Source organism: Strix uralensis, chromosome 12, assembly GCF_047716275.1.
Source record: "Strix uralensis isolate ZFMK-TIS-50842 chromosome 12, bStrUra1, whole genome shotgun sequence".
Lineage (NCBI taxonomy): Eukaryota > Metazoa > Chordata > Aves > Strigiformes > Strigidae > Strix > Strix uralensis.
Window position 1 is genome coordinate 546,008 of NC_133983.1, and position 17,267 is coordinate 563,274.

The 17,267-nt window shown below is 43.4% G+C and overlaps 1 pseudogene; it reads left to right on the forward strand.

Annotated features, from left to right (window-relative positions):
• Window positions 1–17,267, forward strand: part of LOC141948703 (ras-GEF domain-containing family member 1B-like) — a 70,310-nt pseudogene that overhangs the window by 44,790 nt on the left and 8,253 nt on the right.

Below are 17,267 nucleotides of genomic sequence, written 5' to 3' on the forward strand. Positions count from 1 at the left end.
CCTAACCAAACATATAATAAAGGTAACAGTGACAATAACAATGTCAATTAACAATATTTTAACCAAACATATTTAACTAAAATGTGTCCCACACTGGGCCTAATGGATGTACTCCCGGTCCTTGGGGATTGGGGGGGGAGAAAGGTGGTTGTCTACATGAACAAGTACAATTACAGGATGTTTTACATGAACACTTATAAGACTAACACATACATATCACAAGGGAAAATATTCTGGTTGTTGCTGTCAATTGTGGAGCTGAAGATGGTCTGGCTCGCTGGAGCTGGGGTCTGCCTTTGCAGCAGGAAAATGAATTTCCATGCTCCCAGCCCAGAGTGCATGTGTGGTTTAGGTCTTGATACCTCCACCTCACCTTCATGGGCCCAGTAATGACCTTTTAAAGCCCAGGCCCCATTAGCAAAGGGACCTTCCCTTGATTTGGTGTCTGTTGTTTGCTCATAATACTGGTAACTGACTTAAATCCACAAATTCGTTTTCCTCCCATTCTTGGTTAATACTTAGGAAGCCGGTGCTTCCCCCAGAACCAAGGGAGAGGGGAACAGTCACCCAAAGCAATTTTTGCAATGATAGACAATACATCTTAGAAATATTAATAAGACAATGAACATCAACACTATACAAAAATTTAAATTCACATAAGGATCCCCCGTCGTGACTCAGGATATCTTTCTCCGGGGGGTTTACCTGCAAGAAAAAGGAAAGAAAAGCTTCTCGGTTCATTTTGAGAACCGGAAGTGGGTTATAATTAGAAAGATGGGATAATCCACCTTGTATTAATTTTGTGCTCCTTTCCATGAGCATCTTTGCTTTCCAGATATACTTGTTTATTTGGGTATCCAATACCAATAGTACTGCTCCCACCATGGGGAGTTCGACTAAGACAGGTTGTCCTGGAAAATAAGATGGATTTCTGGGGTGGTCAGGGCCATGTGGGGCTGGCTTGATGCCCGCAATGCCACTGAATTCCCAGAAACTTCACTGTCTGAGACGGTCCTTGGATTTTTGCAGAGTTAATTTCCCAACCCTTCTGTTTCATATGATCTACCACTAATTCAAGAACTTGTTGTATTTCCTCCTCATCATTTCCTTGAATCAAAATATCTATATAGTGGCTTAATTGTGTGTGAGGAGGCAGCTGTATTTCATCTAAGTGTTCAGCTACAATTCTATAACAGATAGTGGGGCTGTGCAGCCACCCTTGTGAAAGCAAATGCTTTTCTGCAATTGGGATAGTAAAAAAAAAAAAATAAAAATGCACTAGTTAAATTTATTACAGCGTATCCAGTTCCTGGATGTTTCTGAACTTCTTCTATTAAAGTGACAGTGTCTGGCACAGCTGCTGCAAGCAGTGCAGTATGTTTGTTTACTTCTCTAAAATCCACTGTCATTCTCTAGGATCCATCACTTTTCTTGACAGGCCACACCGGACTGCCACCTCAAAACTTCTACATCTAATAAATCTCTAATTGTCTGTGATATCTCTTCATGTCCTCCCAGAATTCTATATTGCCTCATTGTAACTAACTTAGTTGCAGCCAGGATCTGCTCAGGAGGCATTTTTTTTTTTTTTACTTTGCTGACCATAACAGGTCTGGTACTAATACAGGGTTTAACTCCAAATTGATACTGACTATCAGAAAGATTTAAAGTTAGTCTTCTTAGAATGTCTATATTGATTTTATATTCAGGAATGGGGACAATCGTGACTGAATATAATAATTTTGGGAGGTTTCCTGTTTTCATTTCCATTTGTGTTTGTACAGTTTTAATTTATTTTCCTCCCAAACCTCAAACCTGTAATAATTACAGGTTGTCTTTTAAATTTCCTGGGATTCCCATATATTAAGGAGGCCTCTGCTCCAGTCTCAATTAGGGTATTTATAGTTTGTGGGGACTGGTTGTTCTAGATAAAAAACAAACAAACAACAACAAAAGAAAGAAAAAAACAAAACAAAACAAAACAAACAAAAAAAACAAACCAAAACTTTAAGTTCTACATGGGGCCATCGGTCCTTCTGCACCCACTGCCCTGGAACTTGGCCATTAATTCATATGTGCTGATTATAATATTGATTCACCTCACTTGCCTCCTGCAAAGGGAAGTCAGAAAATGCTGCCCAATCCTCTTTCACCCCCGGAACCAGTGATCCACTCACGGGGGGCCCCCCGTGGGCAGATGGAGGGTCCCGTTGAGGTTCGAGAAGGGGTGCCACCATAGGCTGAGTTGTCCCTGGATCCTTAGTTTTAGCACTCTGCACTCTCTTGCTAGGTTTATTCAGCCCTCTCTGTGTATATATTCGCCACGGCTCGTTAGTTGGAACACCATAAATTTTTTCATGAGACATGCTGTCTTTTAACAAAGCCGTAAACATTTCCTTACGAGAAATCCTGTTTTCGCTGCCTTTAGGGCTGTCTCGAGTATCTCGATTCCCTGCACTCCCTCGGGGGCCCCACTCTTCAAGGTCACGTAACTGTTGCACTTTTTCTATTACTTCATCGAGGGGATCCCCCATTTCATTAATGCAAAGGGGCATAATTACATTTTTATATGTCAGTGGAACGGTTTGAATCACTCTGTTTCTCATAGTGACCGACAAAGGATGCCACATCATAAAGTCAGCGTCTCCTACAAAAATAGCTGCTTTCATCCCTTCCTCTTTCATTCGCTGTATACAATCTCGCAAAGTATACCACTGACGGTCAGATGCCAGCCAATCATTCTCTGGAGGATATTTGGTATTACATCCCAGAGCAGCCAGTGTTAACAAATTAATATCCTGAGTGTTGTTTTGAAATGCATCCTGCACAAAAGAATCTGAACTTAAAATCAAAAACCTTTTAGAATCTCCTGCGTCTAGGGTTACCCCTGCCACTCCCTGATCCTGCAAACACACCATCCAAGAGAGCAAGGATTCCCCCGGTCTCTGCTTAAATCTTTCAATTATATCATTTACTTCATACTGTGTATAATCCTCTATCATATCCTTCCTCACAGCTTGCCCACTATTAGGATCTCTACCAGGATCCCACTGCACACCCACTTCTGCAATCACTGCATGCCTTTTCTTACACTTTCTCCTTTTCCTATACTCATATTGTGCTACTCGCACCGCAGCTTTCTCCACCACTGTCTGATAAGTATCCAGCTTATATATCAGCAAGCAACTTATTCTGGCATTGCAACATCACTATTTGACTCTTCAAATCACACATCTGTTGCTCCATCTGGGAGCGCTCTAACAACAGCCTCTCTTTACTCTGGTGGTGTTTTCTACATGCAGTTAACAAAATCCACCCTCGTTTACTTGAATTTGTAGTTTCTTTTCCTTTTTCAATAGGTACCTTTTCATACAATTTAAAACATCCAACGGTTACTTTAAATAATGGCATTTTTGTCGGATCCCACTTCTGACACCAATTTATGTTTTGCTGATCAGGGATATCAATTAAACTCAGACACCAGAGTGAAAAGAGCAGGCGTATTTTACTAGAAATAACTAAATAATATAACAGAATAATACAGAAAACATACAGTAAGAAAAGACAGAACAGTGCACTTAAACAAACAGGAAAATACAGGGTAATGCATCAAATCATTACTACTTGAGAGAGAGAGAGAATAGTGATTAAGAAAGATACATCACCACTTGCACACTTTACCATCATCCAGATCCGCAGTCGCTGGGGAGCCCCGGTTACAGCGAGGATTTGGAGAACCTTTCCCTGCAAGTGGGAAATCCTACGCGGTGCGTCCACCCGTAGGTGAGGCTTCCAAAGTCGCTGTGAGCGGGCCCAGCCTTATATACCTAAAAATCAGTAAGCCAGAATAGCTGACACCTTTGTTTTAAGCGGAAATATCTGGTTTTCATCTCAGTTAGGTTCCCCCCAGAGCCTGGCCAGGGCTTAAGGGAGAAGCTAAGGGAGTTTCCCTGCTTATCTAGTTAATTTATGAGCAAGGTCACAAGGCCAGACAACTGTTTCCGTGGCCTTGTTATCTTGCTCACACATAAAGAAAAAGATAAAGATACATTCAACATAGACATGTTTTATGATGTTTAAGCTACATCTTCTATGCATATTTCACTAATGACTACATACAGAGTTAGCAGTTTCAGTTCAGGGCCTGTTGCTCAGGCTTCAGTATTCCCACCTTTTACATCAGAACAGTTGGTTTGCTATAACTTAGTATAATACCTATTAGCACAATGGTTATCAGTTATAAAATGTACAGGATTCATCTATAGGTCAACTCTCGCTTGGGCTTATTGTCCAAGCCTTAGCACTTCACCAGGGTACGTGTGTAAGGGCTGTGGCTTCTGGCTCGGCATTGTGTCATCTTCCTCCAGAAATAACACTGCAATGTCATTTGGTTATACTGCACATTATATGTGACACTGTGCAGATGGACAGAATGAGCTTTTGTGCGAATCCAGATCTTGAAGCCTTGCAAGTAATTTCTAAAATTCACAGTGAGATCACATGAGCCTTTAAGTCCCAGTTCCAGAAAGGGAATTGTGTGGGCAAAGGCCCTTTGTGCTGGGGTCCCTTTACCTATTTGTTATCTTGCCAGCTCAATTATTTTGAAAGTAAATTTTTAAAGCATTTCTTTCTAGAGTCTGAATTTAAAGAAATGGCAGGTAGGTAGGGTTGTGTGCCTGCCTCCAAAATAATCCTGGCCAAAGGAGCTCAGGTTTACATGCTCCTTGTATGCTTGTGTGCAGAAGTAGTAGCCAGAGGCTCCTGTCTTTCAAGCATCCCAACGCCCAACAACCCCTTCTGTGAATAATATCCTAAGAGCCAGTCTGACCCTGCCCTGGCGCAGCTTGAGGCCGTTCCCTCTTGTCCTGGCGCTGGTTCCTTGGCTCAAGAGACTCATCCCCCCTCTCTGCACCCTCCTTTCAGGGAGTTGTAGAGGGCGAAATGGATCATATTCCCCAAGGTTAGTGGGAGTTTAATACGATATTGAAACCAGTGGTACTGTTACGATGATAGCGTAGGGGAAACTGCTCCTTTCTCTGTTGACAGCATCAATTTTCTATCTCTTCAGTCTGAAGTACACAGGAGGCACAAAGCATGCTGCAGAAATGACAGAGTGCCAGGGTTCTGACTCACTGGTGGGGATGGCATAGCATGGATGACATCTCAGGTCCACCCCGTTCCTGGACAGCTGAGCCACCGTGCATCAGCTGCTGAATCACCTGGTTTACAGCGTGGTGTTTTGAAGTAAATCATCACTGCTGTTCCCTTGCCTTAAAACTCCTGACTGCAAACCGCAGCAGTTCATCAGCTGATTGATGAGCAGCACTCAGCTGGCTGCTCAGCAGCGCGGGAGGCCAGGATGGAAACCTGCTTGGGTCTGTAGAGCTCTGTGCCTTGCTGGGGGATGGGAGCCCTGACGAGACTGAATAGAGAGGTGGCATTTTAGGGTTTTATGACTATAATATTTAAAAGACCTCTGTTCCCAACAGAACAGTTGGCAAAACTCTTCTGTATTTCACTCAGTGCAGTTAGGGGAATGCTGTGTCCTTCTGAAAACCCCATCCTGCTTCAGTGAGTTAAAAAAGCATAAGGCTTCAGTCGTGTGCCTGTGTTTTCTTTGCATTTAATACACTTGTACTCCTATTTCAAAGCTCTCGATTTTGCCATCAGCAGTTCCAGCCAATTTCTTAACACTTTGTGCTGGCCAGGCAGTAGCTGTCTGTCTTTCCTGATGGTGTCTAATTTTGAATGAAATCTAATGTGTAGGACCGAGGAGATCATACTCAGCTTGTGCATTTGTTTGGTTTTAAACAAAGTGCTTGGAGGACGGACCATTTATGAATTCTTTAATGAAAATAGATCCAGGAAGGGGGTGGGGGGAAGTTGTTTCTTATTATGATCCCAGTATTAGTTGTCTATCAAAACTTCTTTTGCTTTCAGTCCAGCTGCCCGCTCATAAATTTTGGTAGAAAAGAGTCGCTACATGTGTTGTCTGTTGTTTAAGGTGGATGGTACTTCACTGCAGGCTTTGGCTGGTCTGAGGCCTTTCTGCACCCTTTCCCATTCCATCCATTCTGTAAATCACTCGAGCTTTACAGGAGTTGCTATGGAGTGTGCAATGAACTGAACTTTTCTAGAATCTCTGGTGGCTTGTGACATCTGTGCTAATCCATCATGTCACTTAGATACTTACCCTGTATGGCTCCTTTTAAACTTCTCCTCTGAAACCAGAAAAAAAAAAAAAAAAGTGGGATTATTGAAGAAATTTACAAGGTTAAAAAACCCCATGGGAGAACAGCCTTATTTTGAACTGAAAATGTAATTAAAATGTTAAAAGGACATCATCCAGATGAAGAAATTGCCCATAAATTAAAAAATAACTTACAAATGAACTTAATAAAAAGATTAATCAGTCAGTGGTGGAGCACACTTCGTATAGTATCTTTTTTAATAATTGTGGCCGCCTCAGTTTTAACCTACAGATAAAAATCTCCGCTGCGTTGTGATCAAGGTAAGGTACAAGTGTGTGGAGAAAGCGAATATATTACACACGTGGTCTTCTTTCCATGTTCTGTGTGTCCAGGCAGCTGCTTTTGTGTGTCCAGCAATACAGATTGTTCCGTGTGTTTTGGTTGGGAGGAACATACGCCCTGCCCTCTCCCTTGGCCCAGGTCATTTCCCCGCAGTTGGGATTTTTGCAGTGGTGCAGTCTGCCCGTGTACTTGCGTGGCACTGCAGCATCGTGGTGGCACAGCCACCCTCAGCATCATCAGACCTGCGCCACTCTTCTGCCGCCCAGAAGAAGAGCACGGGGAAAGGGCAGAAGGGAGGTTGGTTCTTGGGGCTTAAGCAGGGGACATGGATTTACAGCACATCAGCATCAAGAGCAACTTGTTTGTTTTCCTCCCTTTTTCCACCCTGACATGTTTTGAGAAATTCAAGGCATTCTTACAGCCCCTGCACTTTTCCTAAGGCTCCCAAGCATACACACAAATGCATTCATATCCATCACGCTTTTGCAGTTCAGTAGCCAAGGTCTTTAGTTTTGGGTGATTCAGGATCCGCTTAATTACTGCGTCGGAGTTCTCCTATGTGAGTGATCAGTCAGCAGTGCTGCATCTGACCTTCCCGCATCATCAGCGAGATCTATCTATAGATCCAAGAAAGAGTTCCTTTGCACCTTCAGGAGGAAGATGCCTTTCATTGAAATTCAGTCCCTGGTCTGTTCTTTGCTTACTGGGGTTTTCCTTCTTCCTTTCCAGCCCATTGTTGCCTGGGGAATTTTTTGAGAACTTTACAAAATTGTAAACTTTACAAAATTGTTCCTCTGCTGGTTTAGTGAAAATGAAGAAGTCTCTCAAGGCTCAGTGGGGTTTGTTCTGCCTGCCTCAGATCTTTGCCTTCCCTGCCAGGGAGTGCACTTCACTGGTCTCTGCTGTGTGCAAGATGTGTTTCTGTTGCTATGTCGCTGTCTAGCAGTATCACCTGTGGATAGTTTTAGTGCTCCTGTTGCTCTGGGGTGGATTCCTTCTGAGTTGCTCTTAGTCTTGCTCTTGATTTCAGCCAGGAAAAAGCCCATATCGCTCCTCTTTCAATCTCCTGTGTGAGTATGAAATACTATTCTGTGCTCTGCCTCTTACAAGGTGCAGTTATGAAGAAGTATTTCTAGGAAGGACAATATATAGGAAGGAACTGTGAGTCCAAGTTGTGCTGAAGTCACACTGCTGGAATTGTGTGGCAAATTCTGCATGGAAGAATGGGAGCAGGAGGACTTGAGCTGGGATAGTTATAAGATCTAAGTTTCTACAAGTAAGGCATATGAAACACCAACCTGGGGGTATTTCAGGTTTTTATCTTCTCAATAGCTTGAGCTGTAGAATTTCACTTTACCTTTCAGTGCAGAAACAAATGCTTTTGTAAGCAAAGCAAACACACCCAGCTGTATGGAATGCAACCAGTGGTGGCCCCTGTGTCTGCTATGCTTTTGTTTTGGGTAGCCTGTGTCCTTGTCTAAAACACTCCACACTTTTCAGAAACACTCCAGAGAAAGCTGGGTGTTGCTGGCAAGCACCTAGTCCTTACTGCCTTTCTATCTGTGAAAGCCGAGGCTCATTCTGACTTGCTCAGACTTTCCCAGGTTGGTGCAAGGCGTTAAGATTTATAGTCCTTTCCCCAGCACTTTTGTTTTGCCATACCTCAGTTTTGTAATGGCATCCTTAAGAACAAGGCAGGATGGTAATCGCCTACTAAATGTGGTTTGGGGTTTCTGATTCGGTGGTGAAGCAGCTCTGAGGGGATGTAACTGCACACATGAGGTTTATATCTTCTTTGAGGAGGTGTGACTTGGGACGCGTAACAAATTCAGTCACCGTTCCTCTGGCTGAGGGATGTAGGATAGGAGGTATCTGCACATAACCAAGGAGCTGAAAATGTTTGGCAGTCTTTAAAGGCACCTTCCGTGGCTACTACTGAACCCCTCAGTGGGTGCTTCTGTAAAGGATACGAGCTGTCCATATTGCTGGCTCTGTTTTATACACCCGACGGGCAGACTGAGCTCTCTAATATAAATGAAAACGAACCAATGCAACCTTCCTCCATTGCTAGTAGAAAACAGATTTTTCTTCTGTTGCTGAACACAGAGGTTTGGACAAGACCTTGGCGGCCTGGAAGCTACGTCTGATTCTTTTAGTTTTGCCAAACTGGAACTCATCTCCTGCAGGAACCGGTGGGGTTTTGAGCACATTGTCTTTGGCTCTGGCTTTCCATTTACACTGCTGTTACTGGGAAGGTTGGGACTTCTTTCTTGTCAGAGGCTACTCAAAGCCAGAATCTGGACCTTAATGCCCAAGATCTCACGTTCTCCATAATGACACTAAATGCAGAAAAAATGTTTATTCCTCTTTGCACAAGGCAGGGAGTTACCGACTTCACTCTGTCATAGGAGAACATCACTGGTAGAGCAAGGAAATTATCTAATTGCTCTTTCCTTCAAGTCGGGTCTTTAACAAAAAAAAAAAAAAAAAAAGCCACTCTTTTCCTTCTTAAAAAAAAGAAAAAAGAGAGGAGAGAGAAATGTTTTTCATGTTAGTGACAGCCAAATGTTTTCAAAGCCCAGTTAAAAAGTTGCAGTTTTAACTCTCAGCATGTTTTTCACTAAAATCAGATTTCCTGTCTTTTTTTCTAATTCCTGCTTGTCAGATATTGTATTGCTGTGGTTTATCAATATTTTTAGGTCCCAAGATACCTCTGCTCTATATGCTAAGGCTTTGTGGTCCAGATTCTGCTCAGTGACCAAATTTCAGTTCCACTCAAGTCGTTCTGAAGACACGGTTTAGTGTTCTGTATTTAGCTCCTGAGCTAGTTAGAACTGAGCATGCTGCTTTGTTTCTCCACCTCCATATAAAATACAACAGAAGAGTCAAGGTCGAGGTAATAAAGGAGTCCTGCTGGAAAAGCACGTGTGTTGGATGAATCATCCTGTTGGCTATGCTGTATTTATCTCTGTCACACTTTGGTATCATCCCTTTTCATTGCATCGAGAGCATGTCCTGTTCTTGTTCACAGTGTTTGAACGTGGAGCGTACAGAACATCTCTTAGCTTGATGTCTCACTGAGCAGAACTGAACCATCTCTGTCAAGCAGCATCCAGAAATAGAGAGCAAACAAGTGAGCCAATATGTACCTTTCGCAGCCAGACTTTTGGGAATTTTATTTTATTGTTATGAATCAGTGTATCTATTAATGACCTGATGATTTTATTCCTTTCCTCTTGAGGCTAGGAGGCTCTCTGTGTCTCAAATTTATTTTTTTCTGAAGAAGGATCCACGTGGTTGTGGGAGTAAGTGTTGTGCTGAGCGTTAGGGGACTGCAACTTCAAATTGAAAAGGAAAAATCCAGCCCAGTGTCTTCCAGCTTCAGATTCTCTTAATACTTAAGGCAAAATACTCATCAGTCTGCACCTCAGTGCCCGTGGAATAACCAATTTCCTTGGTCTTACCAAGGAAAAGATCAGCCGGAGCTGCAAACCCAAATTCCCTTTGGGAATTAGTTATTAGAATTTAAGCACTGCCTGCAGACCTTCTGACAAGTTGTGCTTTAACAGGCAGTAATACGTAGTATGCGTGTGTGAAATAGGTGGGAGGAAAACCCTGCTGTGATTCACACCTGTTTCAGTTCTTACCGTGACAGAAGTTAGTGGTATGGTGGAAGTGGAGGTTTTTCCCCAAACAATGTATCACCCATGAAATGAGATACCGCCCGAGTCAGCTTTGTATTAACCAAAACAGCCCAATTCAGGGTGAAACTGGAATCTATAGACGTTTTAGCGAGCCGAGCCAGCAATTAGTTGTGATTTCACATAACTCTCACCACCCAAAGCAAAAATCTGGAGTGAAACCACTACTCGCCTTGGTGTTTTACAGTGACAATATTGATGTCAAGTTGCTTTGCAGATGCAGACTAGCCTTTCTCACTTTCCTTGTAGAGTATTATTCCCTTGTAGAGTATAAGGTTTGGTGGGTGGCAAGTGTTTACACACTGTCCACTGCCACTTGCCTCATGGCTGAGTAAACTTTGCTACAGTAGCTGAAAGCTTCTGAATTTGTGTGCAAACAGGACATCTTTCAGTGCCGTGGGCTGCAGAATATTTTGGATTTGTTCAAGTCTCTGTGATTAAAACACGGTGAGCTTTGAACAGTATGAAAACCTAGAAATTGCTGCAGAACGTTCCTGTCAGCTCCTTGGTAATGCTTTGTTTCTCAAACTTTGCCAGCCTTGCAAAGAGCCTGAAAGCCCAAGAGACTTTATGCATCAGGATGCTTTATCATCGCAGAGTGTGGCTGTGGTTGGATTGCTCCTCACTTGCCCAGTGATTTGAACTCTCTTGTACAGGAACCTTGTTTTGTTCAGTCCTGCCCCTCATGCTCTTACGCTGTGGCACAAGTGTTGACTTTGTTGTTCTCTTCTCCCAAATCGTTGGGCTGGATGGAATTCAGTCACTGGTGAACAGCTGCACAGAGTGACTCATGTCACTTTTCAGACACGGAGACTCCTCACTGTTTCCCGTTTGGATGCAGATATCTTTTGGCATCTCGCAAGGTGGGGTCAGCACCCATCACACAGGCCGAGAGGCTCTTTTCACTGTCCCTCTCTGTCTTTGCAACTGGTTTTGGCTTTCTCTTGCTGTTTATTTACTGAATCCCTCAGTCTTGTGCTGGTTTGAATGCCTCCATTGTCTGGACATGCTGCCAGCAGCATCAAGTCTGTGGTGTGTGTGGTGCTTCAGGTCCCCAGGAATCTAGCTAATAACTTAATAGCTCGTCATCCCCACTGAGCTCACTCTGAGCAGATCTTTGTCGTGGGTTGCGGAGCACACAGATGGCAGCATGCTGTTTATCTCCAGGCTGTCACGTTGCTAGTTGTTCTCAAAACGGGGTGCCTTCACAGACTGGTGTTTGCTGAAGTCTGTGGCTTTACAGAGCCTTTTCCCAAATAGGATTTGATACAATGGAGAGAAAAGCAACAGCATCTGCACTGACAATGATGGCTCGGGGGCATTAATGCTTTTCTCAGGCACATGCACACACTCTGTCAGCACACAAGCAGGGCAGCCTGGGCATACTATCTTCTCAATTTGATCCCCCTTGCCTCCCAAGGCGAGGGGAGGGGGGAAGCATGTGCAATACCTTTCTGCACTTGATCTGTCCACCCCCCGAATGTGCCTGGCCCATTAGTACTCACGGTCCAGTAACTGCTGTAGTAGAGTTAAAACCAGCACATATTTGTGGTTAAAATTGAGCACAAACTTGGCTTGCAGTCAAGGCTATAAAACCCAGGTTCCTTAAACTGACAAGAACTGCTACTCCCAAAAGGAAGGAGAGAGGGGAGTGGAGGGAAGGAGGGTAGAACTCAGCTCTCAGATAATCAGAGAGATTTTATCTTTTGGCCTTTGTCACCAAAAGAGCTCTTGGGTGCTCACAGCCCCCTTGCTGCCCATCCACTACTCTGGATGACTGAACAGCCTGCAGCACTGGCTGATCTTTTCCTTGGTAAGACCAAGGAAATTGGTTATTCCACAGGCAATGAGATGCAGACTGATGAGTAATTGTTTTATTTTTCCTTAAGTATTAAGAAAATCTGAAGCTGGAAGACACAGGGCTGGATTTTTCATATTGTCACAGAATTTGGAGAGAGCGTTTAACAGATGTCTGACTTTGCTCACATCTTTGATATCATTGGTGAGCTTGGACAATATTGATAAGCAACTACACACAGGCATATTTTTCCAAATTTCTGTGAAGCCACTCAGAGAGTAGGTGGAGACAGATGCCCTGAAGTGTCGGTCTTTAGCCTGGGTCACACCTGTCATGGTAGAATTGGAAAAACCCAGCACTGATTTACCAGGGCAGAGTTGGGAAATTGGAGCTTTTGATTGTAGTTACGAGGTTGTCGTGTTGCATAAGGAGACTGTCCTCACACGTGGCCTCTTCAGGGCTGGGCTTCGCTTCAGTCTCTCTCCCTCTGCGCTGACGGGGGCTGTGGCAGCCCATGACAGCCTGAACACGCTTCCCCATCAGAGCGCTGCTCTTAGGTAGCTGCTGTAAGGATTTGCCCAAAGTTGTCAATGAACGTTATGCCACGTCCCCAAAAGCTTTACAAAAAGTTTGAGTTCCCAAAACCTGTCAGGATTCTTGTACGCTCCTTCTAACTCTTAACCTTGACCTCTTATCTGTCATTTAATGAAGAAACAGCAAGATACAAAATAAAGCACGTGGCAATTGCAGTAGACAGGCAGTGATGAGAGCCTGTGTGGGCCCTTCCCTGAGAAATCTGCACGGGCTGGAAGACGGTACAATCTTTACTGCTGTGTGCAGGCAACCCAGGGTATGACACTGGGATTTCTTCCTAGTGCTCTAGTGCTTCCTATCGCTGCAGTGTAGAAAGCCTCTTACATTGTTGTGCCTTGGGGTAATTACCCCGTATCTTTTTTGTGTGTCTCCTCAGGAAGGGATGCCACAGACACCTCCCTTTGCAGCTGTGTTTGACAGCAGTGGCTACAACAGGAACCTGCATCAGTCAGAAGAAGACAACTGTGGAGGACTCTGTTACCATGACAACAACCTCCTGTCGGGGTCTCTGGGAGCTCTGATCCAGCACTTGGTACCCAGTGTAGACTGCTACCCTGATGTAAGTCTGTACCCCCAGTTAGCTGTATGGCTGGGCCTCACGCGTCTCGTAAAGAGGAACTGCACATGTACAGCCAAAGCAGAACGTGTCACATCAGATTGCCAAGGAAGGGGTTCAAGTGACTGATGTAGCAATGACAGGATAACTATTGCTTCATGTGAGTGCAGCGTGCAGTAGCTCACCTGACCTAGGAAGTCTAATTCTTTATTACTCCTGTTGTGAGGTGCACAGCCCTGGTCTCATTTATAAAGTAAGTACTAGTGTGGCTTACTGTTTGGTGGGTTGTATGTACCATTGACCCTTTAAAGTCTGTCAGGCAAGCTGAGGAGAAAGACGTGACCACCAGCGTGACAGTATGAATGTCTTCAGTTTAAAAACAAACAGTTTTTAATGGTTATTTCCCATTGCTCGTGTGAGGTCCCCACCTATCTTGCAATTAGCAACTGGTTGAACTAGTGCCACCCTGTTTGGAATCAACAGATGCTGGACATGAGAGTGGAACATTTGTCATCTGAGAATTTTTGGCCTGTCTAGATGCATCTGTGCATTGAGACATTTTATATAATTCTTAGAGAAGAAGAATGATATCAAAAGGGGGGGGGGGGGGGGGGCAGTTGAGGATGACTGAAGGGTGATGAAACTGCATCTGTGCTTGTTGAAAGGCTCTTGCTGAAGACATAACTCTGCCTATATTCACTTTCTGTTGTTGTCGTAGATCTATTCATGTTTCCAAGACAGGATCTTTTTTAACTTGGGTCAGAGTTAGTAGCAGCACAGGACTGTGCTTGAGCTAGTGCTTATCCATTAATGCTTAAAATTCAAACATGCAGCAATTTAGACATCAGTTGGTCAAACATGATGTTTATTCCAAGTTCCTAGGACTGGGACATTGTAGAATCTTTCTTGTGGGTGCCACAGATACTTAACTACTGGCAGTGTGGAGAGTGGAGTGGCTATTTTGTCTATCCATCTCACAATGAGTTCAAATCATGATATATGGAAAATCAAAGCAAAATAAGGAGCCTCTTACTCTTACTCTTCTTGTAACCTCAGAATGAGTTACTAATTTTTGTTCTGTAAAATTAAGCTATGCAGTTCCCTCTGCTTTCACCCAGGAGACAAGCAATACTGTGGGAAATGAACAGTATTTGGAGATTCTTAAAGGAAGTACAAGGTCATAGTGTGCAGTTTACTGAGGTCAGACAGGCAAACACAGCATGGTAAAGATGGTGTACGTGGCAAAATTGAGTCAGCTCAGCGATCTGGCCAACTGGCATCTTTTTTTATTCTTTTTCTGAAGACTGTTTACTTTCACTATCAATGTGGAAGCAGACAGGATTTCTCTGTTGGTATTCTAAGTATCTTGGACTTGCAGCATGAATTTTATTCCATTGTCAGCCTACAAAGAGTTATGTAACATGGTAATGGCTCTCACAAAGATTTACTGTAGAGCAAGAGAAGATGAGTTGAAATTTTATTCTGAGTAATTTTAGGTACTGAGCTTGCAGTAAGGCTGTGTGCAATAGGAGAGCTAAACCAGCCCTACTCTACCTTGTTCTGGTTAAATCTTGCATAACTTGGCTCAAGCACGAATTTATAACACTGATTCTGGAGCAATGACAAGTGTTAAATTAAATGCTTATTGCTGTAGTAATAGCTCTTGTCACAGTCACATGCAGAGTTTTCTTCTGCAGACAGTAAAGTTTTAGGAATGGATTTGTCAGGAACACAGTTGGAGAAAATATAAAGCTGGTGGTAATTTATCCTCATCCCTTTCTCTGTCTTCCTCTTGTTTGCAGAGGACGTACATCTTCACCTTCCTTCTCAGTTCACACCTGTTCATGCACCCGCATGAGCTCATGGCCAAAGTCTGCCATCTGTGCCTTGAGCAGCAGAGACTGAGTGAGCCTGGCCTGGACAAGGTAAGGTCCCTCGTTCTCAGGGACTCCTGTTACTTCCACTCAAATGTCTCCACCCTGCCCGCGGAAAAATGTTCCTACTCAAGAGAGTCCTCAGTAGGATTAAACAGATTGAAAACCTGATGCAAGCACCTAGAATGTGACCCTTTCTTTGCTGACATTCATGTGGAATTTCCACACTGCTCAGCCTGTCTCTGTGAAGACTGTTGCTGCTGCTGCACTGTTGTACCAATATATGGCCCAGAAATGAAAGTGCTGCTGTTAATGACATATCCCACACTGGCCCTGCAGTGGTTGCTTTTGTTTCAGGGCTCTGAATGTCTTGACATGTAATGCCAAAATGTTGGAAAGACGTAATGATGAATTGAGCATGTCAGTGGGGATTACACTGACCTGTCTCACGTGTTTAAGCTACGCTCTTGCTACAGTCTTTGCAGAGTGGCTTAGATCGCTGGCCCCTTTGCATGTCATGGCTGGAGCTGAAAGGGGATGGGATGTGGATGTTTGGAGAGAACCTCCACGCCAGTAGAAAATGACACAAATTAAATTCAGATACTTGAATAATTCCATTGCTTTCTCCCTATAAGGTATAGTGTGTGTGTAAGTCCTGGCAGAACTGGAGCTTATCACTTTCATTGTTGACAGTTAGCCATAAGTTATAGAAACACTAATAAATGTCTTGCACTGAGACACTCCTGATAATGGGGGGAATCATTCTAAGATTTCCACCTACCTGGGGCCTAATTTCCACATCAGATAAGCCAATGAGAATCTCTTCATTGGGTATTGGCTCTGGCCTTTATTCCAATGCTGAATTAAGTTAAGCTTAAAAATTCAAGTGACCTTCATACCCTTATGCTCCACAGTATCCTGTAGAAGGGAATTCTATTTCCTTTGGGTTAGGTATGTGCTGTACTGCTGTTACTTGTATCATTCCTCCTTACTGTTTTCCAATAGAATCAGATATGAAAAATTGCACCCAAAATCCTACAGTTGTTGACTGAATGGACAGAGACGTTTCCTTATGATTTCCGAGATGAAAGAATGATGAGGAACTTAGAAGAGCTAGCACAAAGAATAGCCAGTGGTGATGAGATAAGTTGTCTGTGTACAAAGTTATTGGGTAAAAAGGCATTCCTTTAACGCTCTGATATTGTAGGTTTGTTGTTGGTATGGCTCTGGGTGGCTAAGCTAGCTTAGTATGAAGGTGCTGGTAGGCAAGAAGTTCTGCCTGGTACCTAGGCCTAGGAGGAAACCACGCAGCATAGGCAGATCCTTTTCAAAGCACACGTAAGGTTCGCTCCATCCCTAAACCCATAATATAATTGCATCTTGTGCAGATAGACACAGCTTGCTGGCTGGTAGTATTTTTCATTTTAGTGATTCTGCTTGGAAGCCTTGCATATCTGAGAAATCCCTACTGATGTTGATAATTTCTTTGATTTGTGTGAGTAAAGTGTGCTGGCATTGGGCCTGGGTTTTCCAGCTACAGAAGCAGGTCAGTGGAAGAGTTATAGCAGGTTTGAAAGAAAGTTTCTAAAAAAAAAAAACTGGACCAGGAAGAATTGTCTTGAACTTAAAGCATCAGATATGGGCTGAGAGGGAGTCTGTCATATTCGTTCCTCTTGGATGGAGCACACAAGGAAATCACCTGACCTTTTTCTAAGTCCCAGTTCTCAGGTGGAAGTAAAGTTTCACAGAGGTATTATGAAATATTTTGACGCTTAACTGATGGTTGTCTTGTAAGTACTGAAATAAACTCAGCCAAAAGCCAAAAGTTAATATTCACTTAGTGGCAAGGCAATTAACAAGGTTTCAATGAGCAGATCATGCGTAGCTGCCATAATACTCACATTACAAAAGGCACTGGAGTGGCATTTGGAAGAACTATAAACACAAAGAGCAGTTGCTAAATGGCATCGTGTTTGAGGCATTCCTCAAGGGCTGGTATTCCTTAGTACCTTATGCCAAGGGCATGTTAACAAGCATTTAGGTGAGCTTTACTGGGAGGGGTTGCAAGTTCTACCAAAGGCCTGGAAAGGTCTTGAGAGACTGTAAACAAGGCTGGAAAAGAACAAACCTAAACCGAGTTTGGAAGCTAAAATACATTGTGGTGTTGTGAAAATGGGGAGGGACAAAAGAAGATGGGACAAGAGAGTGAGA